Raw genomic sequence first — 7,829 nt, forward strand, 5'->3', positions numbered from 1 at the left:
TTTTTTTTTTTTTTTTTTTTTTTTTTTTTTTTTGTAATGATCACAGGCCGGTGGAGGACAGGAGGGGCTGGAGTTTCCTTTTGTAGAGGTACCCTTCACTTGAAGAAGCAGGAAGAAAAAAAAAGCCCTGATGGCAATTTAAGAAACAATAGACTCAACTCGCGCTGCCGGCTTTGCTACTTGAAGTGTCATTTTCCACAACCAGGCAAGTTTTTTCCTCTCTCTCTCTCTCTCTCTCTCTCTTTTTTTCCTCCTTCTCTCCCAACCAAAGATGTTTCTTTCCTTTCAGTGCGTATAGATGAGGAGGACGCTGGTTGCCGTAGACAGATACACCAGAGAGGAAGAGTGGGGTGGGGGGAAGGGGGTAGAGAGGGAAAGAGGAAGGAGGGGAGGGAAAGACAGAGAGAGAGAGAGAAAGAGAGAGAGGAGAGGGAGAAAGAGAGAGGGGTGGACCCTGCTGGATGGAGATTCTGTTTTCTCCTTGCTAAAATAGAAGTGATTTGCAGGCTTTCCCTATGGAATCCAGTTTGACTCTCCCCAGAGCTAAACACAGGCACACTAACCCCAAAGGGAGGAGGCGGGGCTCGTGCCTCACAGGCCTGCCCCTTCATTTGCATAACGTCATCCTTCCGCCTCGCTGCAGCCAATCGTGGCTCAAAGAGCCTGCTGGCTCGCCGCGCCGGGCCACGCTCCCTCATTAACATCCCTCTCCGGGTGGCGCGGGGGAGCTAGCCAAAGTTCCTCGCAAAGTGGCGAGCGAAGGATCGCTGAACACCGGCGTCTATGCTGGGGAAGAGCTGGGCTGAGCTGGGCGGACCCGGGCTGGAAAGGGGAAACAGACGGAAGGGAAGGGCGGTATTTTTCTCGGGGATTTGAGCTGGGTTCTGCATCCTGGTCGTTGCGGTCCATTTAGCATCCTCGCCACGCCCTGAGCGTGCTCGCTGTGCACTGACTGCGCACTCCCTGGGCTGATGCTGCGTCCTGCTCTGCTGTTCGGGGACGTCGGGGGCAAAAGAGGAGACGGGAGAGTCCGGGCAGAAAAAGCAGGACGCGCGTCCCAGGTGCCCACCTCTTCGCTTTGAGGAGGGGGTGGTGGGGTGGAAAAATGGGTGCTCGAGGTTGGGGCGGGAGATAGCCGAGGGCACTTGTCTCCACGCGGGGAGAGGTGGGTAAACCCTGGGCCCCGGCAAGCGAGGCTCTGTGGGTCCCCCAAGGGAGTAGGGGGACCCGGACTCTGCCCGTAGTCTGGCTTACCAAATGGTTCTCGCTCGGTCGCTAGTCTCGAGGCCGCCGGTGTTAGGCACTATCCTCAACAAGCTCATCTATCTCGAGTAATCCGCGGGATATGTAAACGGTGGACTGAATGCAATGCTGTCACGGAGTTGTATCGGGATGCATTTTAAAATTTATTCAGATTCAATTCCCAACCCCTCACCCTTGTGCCAAAGTGGTTTTTTCTTTAGAGTAACTACCAAAGCAACAACGTCTCTGATTACTTCGTTATTTGATGTAGGATTTCTCTGTTCCTCATTCCTTCTGTTAAAATGGGGGACTTGAACAAACCCTCCCCAACTTCTGCTCCTGCCAGTTGTCCAGAAAGCGAGAGATTGGGTTAAGAAGGTGGGGGATGAGGGTAGGAGAGCGAGAGATTGGGTTAAGAAGGTGGGGGATGAGGGTAGGAGAGAGGGAGGGAGAAATGCTCTCCTACCTCAGACCTTTCTTTATATATGCTTGTGGCTGGCAAAGAAAATAGCTGGAAGTTTCTGGGTAATGTGCCCCATCATTTTTTAGCAGGTTGTAACCTCTAATAAGCACATGGTGAACTTCTGTTTCATTGCCCTCAAAGGAACTCCCTGACTGCAGCCAAATCTGCTAAGGACTCCTTAGGGGAAATTCTCTGCCAGAAATCCAGGTCCCCTTTCTGCTGGCCTTCCTTGGCCCTTTGATTTAGGAAGCTCATGGGGTCAGTGACGGAACAGTACACAAGCCCATGTTGAATGGATGCAGACAGGCAAGAATTACGTTTTGTGTTCTTGGCAGAGCAGGAAAGTGAGAGCCACTTCCTGATTCCTAAACCAGTGGGAGAAAAACTGTTTCAGGCTTGCGAGTACATGGCCACTGTTTTCAAACACTACTTTATCTTTGTGCATAAAGCCTGTCCAGATCCCATACCATTTATCGGGGCCATTAATGTACTGAGTACTTTGTCCCTGATAATAATTAATAATTTAATTCAATCTCCATCAAGACACTCTTGAAGAGATCTGTCTGAATCATCAGGATCCCCATAGCATCTACCAGAGTTCCTGAGACATAGCATGCTTTCAGGATGGTTATGTTGGTGAAGAGTTTGGAAGGATTATAGGTTTGTGGGGAGAGCAAAGGGGGAGTTGGACATTCTACATCTCTATAGAATTTAAATGCATAATTGAAACTGAGCCTGCTGAAAACTTCCCAAAGCTCCAAGCTTAACCTCCAAGACCCAAAGAGTCCCCAGAGCCAATCCCTTCCCCTTCCTGGACCATCCACTGCCTTCTCTAAGGGGATCCTTCAAGCAAGGGAGACCAGGAGGCAGAGGCTACCCTTCTATCAATGAGTCCCAGACAACCACAGCAAAAGACTCAAGCCTCCCTCTCCTTAATTGCCAGAGCCTCCATTTTACTCTCCAGTGAACTATATTCAGGACTCAGGACTCCCAAGCTGAATCTGGTGAAGTACATACCCCAGTGATGGGGAACACACATTGTGATGGGGATCAGATCACTGCCAAAGGGAAGCAGCAAAGGTACCAGAGAAAGGAGAGACGCATCCACTGTGAGGACCAGAATCACTGTGAAACACAAAAAAGATGGATTTCTAGGGGGTCAGGCAAAATCAAGAAACACTCTGCAAATGTTGTGTTTGTGGAGGGGCCTGAAGCTCCCTGTTGTGAAAGGGAAATTGGCCCAGAGAAAGAAGACTTCAGCAGCCCAATTCCTGCCCCAGTGTAGGTACTCTCTAGAAACTAAATAAGAGGGAGGCCATCTCCACATCTGCCAGGCCACCAAAGGAAGAAAAACAAAAGAGGGCAGGAATATTTTGATAAGACCAATTTCCTTTGGCGGTGAGAAGCAGCAGATACTTCACCTGGGAGGATGAGTGACTCTCTTTTAATCAAGCAGAGTGTATTCATAGCTTTTCCTCTGGGTGTCCTAGTGCTTTCAACCTGGCTTTCTCAGCCAGTAATAAATGTTTAAGTAAGAAGGAAACTAAAGAGAAGGTAGAACAGAGACAGAGAGGGTGATAGAAAACTGGGAACAACACCCAGGCCAGCAGAGTAGTTAAGTTTTTGTGGATTTCCTCTGGTGAATATTGAACTAATGATTGCAATTTTAAACTTTGAAAAATTCCTTAAAGACTTGTCAATCATCCCTCACGTGGGTTAGCATCACCTCCAGAAGGCCAAGCGTGTGTGTGGACGGGTAATGTAAAGTTGTACTGAGACTAACTTCATCTTTTTAATATTATAGTCCAGTTCTGTGAAGAAAAATACTGTATGTGTAGCATTGCCCAGACTTCATAGCATATCTGTGATATGACTTTAGGGTGGCTTATAACAGTAATCCCCAAATCCCTCTCATCAGCCTAATCATATGGGGAAATGCAGATTTCCAGACATTGTCTGGACCTCCAGAATTAGGGAGGAAAAAGTGTGTGTGGTGGGGGGGGGGGGAACTTGTGCATAAGAAAAATATACAGCAAAATGGATTTACATGTGGAAGAAGCAATTGGAAAGGCATGATATTTCCCCTGGAGTTAAGTGTCCCGCTGAGATTCTCAGAGTTCTTCGGAAATGAGAGTTAGGGTCCCCTCAGTCCTTCTTCATTGCTCCAAACAGTAGACAGGGCTACCCAGGCCTCAGGGTCCTAGCGTTGGACAAAGCTCAGACCTGGGGAGCAAGACCATCCTCCACCCCGAACTTTGAAACCTTCTCACTCTTGGCTAGCCCAACCCTCTGAAGTCACAGGGTATCAATTCCCTTTCGCAAGAGCATCAGTTGCCTCAGTAACTTCCGGGAGGCGCATGTGAGAACACACGCGTCCCTTCTCTTCCGCCCCTCCCCCCGAAAAAGAGCAGAAAAGAGATCAATACAGCGGAACTAGAACTAGCGGGACGTCCGGGAGAAAGAGGGAATCTTCTCGGCTCGTCCGCCCCCAGGAGGCCAGACTCGGGACGTGTCACTTAAAAAATTCCCTCCGTCTACGTTTCCCTTCCGAAGACGCGCCCCAAGAAGGGCCGCCTGTCCGCCTTCCTTTGGCGGCTAGTCAGAGACCGCTGAGAGCGAGACGAAAGAAAAGACGCCTCCTTCGGTGCCGGGAAGAAGGGAAAGGGAAAGGTGGGGCGACCTAGGCCAAAGGCTCCAAGTCTCATCGGCAGGCGGCTACTCTGAAGGCGTCGTCTAGCGGCCTGGAGGCGCGGCGGGGGTGGGCAGGGGTCAAGGCGCTGCCCGCGGGAGGAGAAGGCTCGGGGCGCGTGGGGCCGCCGAGCGCTGGGAGAGCGAGCCCACGAGCGGGGCGCAGCGGGGCCCGGCTCCTGAGCCGCACCCAGAGGCCGGCCCCAGTGGCCCCGCCACCCGCCCGCGAAACCCTGCCGCTGCCCCTCTAAGACCTTTACCGGCTGCCCTCGGAGAACGCGTAAGAGCAGCAGGTCAGGGTCCCACCGGAAGTCCGTCTGTCCGACGTCCTTGCTCTGAGCCTTCTGGGCAAGCGGTAAAGGGAGGGGGGCATTCCTTGCGCCCCTGATGGCTGTTTCAGACCCCCCAGTGCTGCAGAGGCGGCCGGCTTTGCTCGCCCCGTCTGACTGACATTCCCAGTCCCTGGAACCTTCGTTTCCCCGATAGTACTGGCGGGGAAACTGAGGCTGAGAGAGGGACAAAGACACCCACAAGCTAGGACCAGGGCTTGGGGCAAGAAGCTCGAACCAACCTTTCCCGTATCGAGCCTGCAAACTCGCACGGGTTTCCCCTGGGGCGGTCCCCAGATAATAATAGATAGCATTTGTTGAAGGCTTTACGGGCATAAACTCACTGAATTCCCACAAGACAAAGAAGGCAGGTAAAATCGCCCCCATTTTACAGGTGAGGAAACTGACCCCTTGTGATTGAAATGAAACAACCTGTCCATCGCCTCGCGGCAAATAAAGTCGCCAAGCCCAAATTTCCCGTTTGTGCCCTTAGGGTAATATCCAAACCACCCACCCAGCCGCGGCGCATTATCTCTGGAGTTTGCCTTGGCGCTCCCCCCGCCCCCCACCTGCCCCGCCTTCGCCACAGGGCTCGCAGATTCTGTGGCTCTCGAGCCCCTGGGTATCCCTAGTGAAAAAGGAGCACGGGCTCAAGTTGCTGTCCCAGGGCAGGCAGCAGAAGGGAGGGAGGAGGAGGAAACGGTTCTGCAGAGTTCTAATGCGTGGGCTGGCCGCACATCCCCGCGGGCAGATACCGACATGCGTCTTTCCCCGCAGACCCAGGCGGGGCACGCCAGGGTGGTGCCAACTTCAGCCCAGGCTCTGCCGCTTTTGCTCTGTGACTTCCATTCAGCCGCTTCTCCTAGTCCTAGCTGGTCTTAGAGCTCCCGGCGCATGCAGAGTCACCTAATTGATCTAGACTAAACAAGACTTTTCGGGGATGCCTGCGACGCCCATCAGAGGGCAGAAATCTGTACACCTGCGGATGCACTTTAATAGAGGAAGACCATATGGCCTTGGCAATGACCAAAGACAGCTAAAAACTGAAATTATTCTGAGTCGGGAGAATACAGTTGGAGACCCAGCGGAAAAGGATCTCCCAATCCGAGGCTGTTCTGGGGCGCGACCCATACTCCACTCTTGGCCCTCCCCCCACAGTCCTCTAACCCTCTTGCTAGGAGTCTGATCAGCGAAGAGCCCTCGCTCCTGCTGCGGAAAGAGGCTCCAGGATGGTAGAAGGGAGAATCCCGGCTGTTTGGAAATTAGTATCTCTTCGGTAGTTCAAACTCAAAAGGAGGAAACTGAGGCCTGCGAGATTTGGAGGCGAAGAGGAGACATAGGCCTGTTTACTTAGGGGAAAGTAAGAGGATGTCTTGCAAAGGAGCTCGAGATGCCTGGGTCACAAAAAGTTCACACTTGTATTTTCTTTGACGCACAATCCATTACATATTTAGGCACAGTTCGACCCTTCGAGGTCTTTATTGGCCACCGAGATGCGAGATGAGTGTGATGTGAGCGTGCAAATATGTTTGTATAAAGGAAGAGTGGCTGCATGTTTGTGGGCCTGTGCGGTACGCTGGAGTGTATGCCAGTGAGTGACAGCGCGCACTTGGGTGCGCGTGTGCGCGGGTGCTTGAGCAGGATTGTCGCACACAAGCGTGAGTACCCGGGAGCATGTGAAGAGCGTGCGCATGTGTTACGTCTAGATGTGTCTCATTTATGTGTGTGCGTGTGCAGAAATACTGCGTGTGCAAGAGCATCGTACACTTGTGTATGAGCCTGAGTTTACACGTGGTTCGTTTGTCCGTGTGTGCATGTGAAACCCAGCAAGGAGGTCCCAAAAATCTCCGGTCCCGTCAAAGGAAAGGCACAGGCAGAAACGCGGACTGAGCACCCGAAAGCAGAAGCCGAAACTGCTGCGGCTCCTCCGGCCTACAGGTAGCAGGGAGCCGCCTACCGGGCGCGGGACTGGCCCTGAGGCCGTGGGTTCGCGCCCGGCTCGGCTCCGGGCAGGCGAGGCAGGTTCCCGCTGGGGCCCACAAATTACCGGGACTGCGCTCGCAATGATCCCCGCTGGGCAGTTCCGAGATCTTAATTGTTCCTCGCGGACAGTTTCTGATTATTGATGCCGTGGGTCCTAAAAGAGACCGCTTCCGGGTTATTTGCTTATGTTTTTATTATCTTTATCGCCGTCATTATTTGGTGGCTGAATGAAGATGGTGCCAAACCCACCGACACAGCCCTATCCCGCCTCTCGGCGGCTGCCCCCCGCGTGCGGGAGCCCGCGGACGCCCGAACCTTCCCTTTCATGGAGCCACAGCGCCACCTCGCGATCCCCAGCCTCCCTCCCGTCACTGCCACCCAAGGCAGAACTTCTCCTGGTCTAGGCCCCCAACTCCCAGTACTGGACGGCTTGTCATTCTCCTTCACCATTCCCCTTTTCCTCACCAGAACGTTTCACTTCTTTGGAGCCTTGAGATTCCCCAAACATACGTTGCTGAGCGCTTTTGTACACTACCGGAATGCCTACACCCTTCTCCACCTGGAAAAGTTCTGCTCTCCTTTAAACCACTAGCACAAAAGTTCACCTCTTTCATGAAACCCTTCCAAAGCCAGTCGAGGCAGTGCCGATTCCTGATTTCCGTGGCGCTCCTATCACATTGGACAGGAAATCTTGTTCAGGTGTCCCTTTCCTATCCCTAATGAGGGAGCTCACCTACATTATTTTCTGCCTATAGCAAGAACAATAACAGTAAAACGTGCTATTAACCGAACACACTCTGTGGAGCATTATATGCAATGTGCTATGTGAAACACCTTATCATCTCGCTTTATTTTCCCAGCAAAACCATGGAGGGAACATCAATATAATTCCCCAGTTTGCAGAGGAGGCTAGAGAGTTCCTGTCCAGGGTTGCATTGCAGAGCTCAACCCAAGGTTGTCTGGTTTTTCTTAATTTCTCTCTCTCTCTCTCTCTCTTTTTTTTTTTTTTTTTTAGGTTTTTTATTTACTTGACAGAGAGAGAGAGATCACAAGTAGGCAGAGAAGCAGGGGGGAAGCAGACTCCCTGATGAGCAGAGAGCCCGATGCTGATGCCAGGCTCTATC

This window comes from Lontra canadensis, unplaced genomic scaffold (assembly GCF_010015895.1).
Source record: "Lontra canadensis isolate GAN:19392208 unplaced genomic scaffold, GSC_riverotter_1.0 scaffold5, whole genome shotgun sequence".
Lineage (NCBI taxonomy): Eukaryota > Metazoa > Chordata > Mammalia > Carnivora > Mustelidae > Lontra > Lontra canadensis.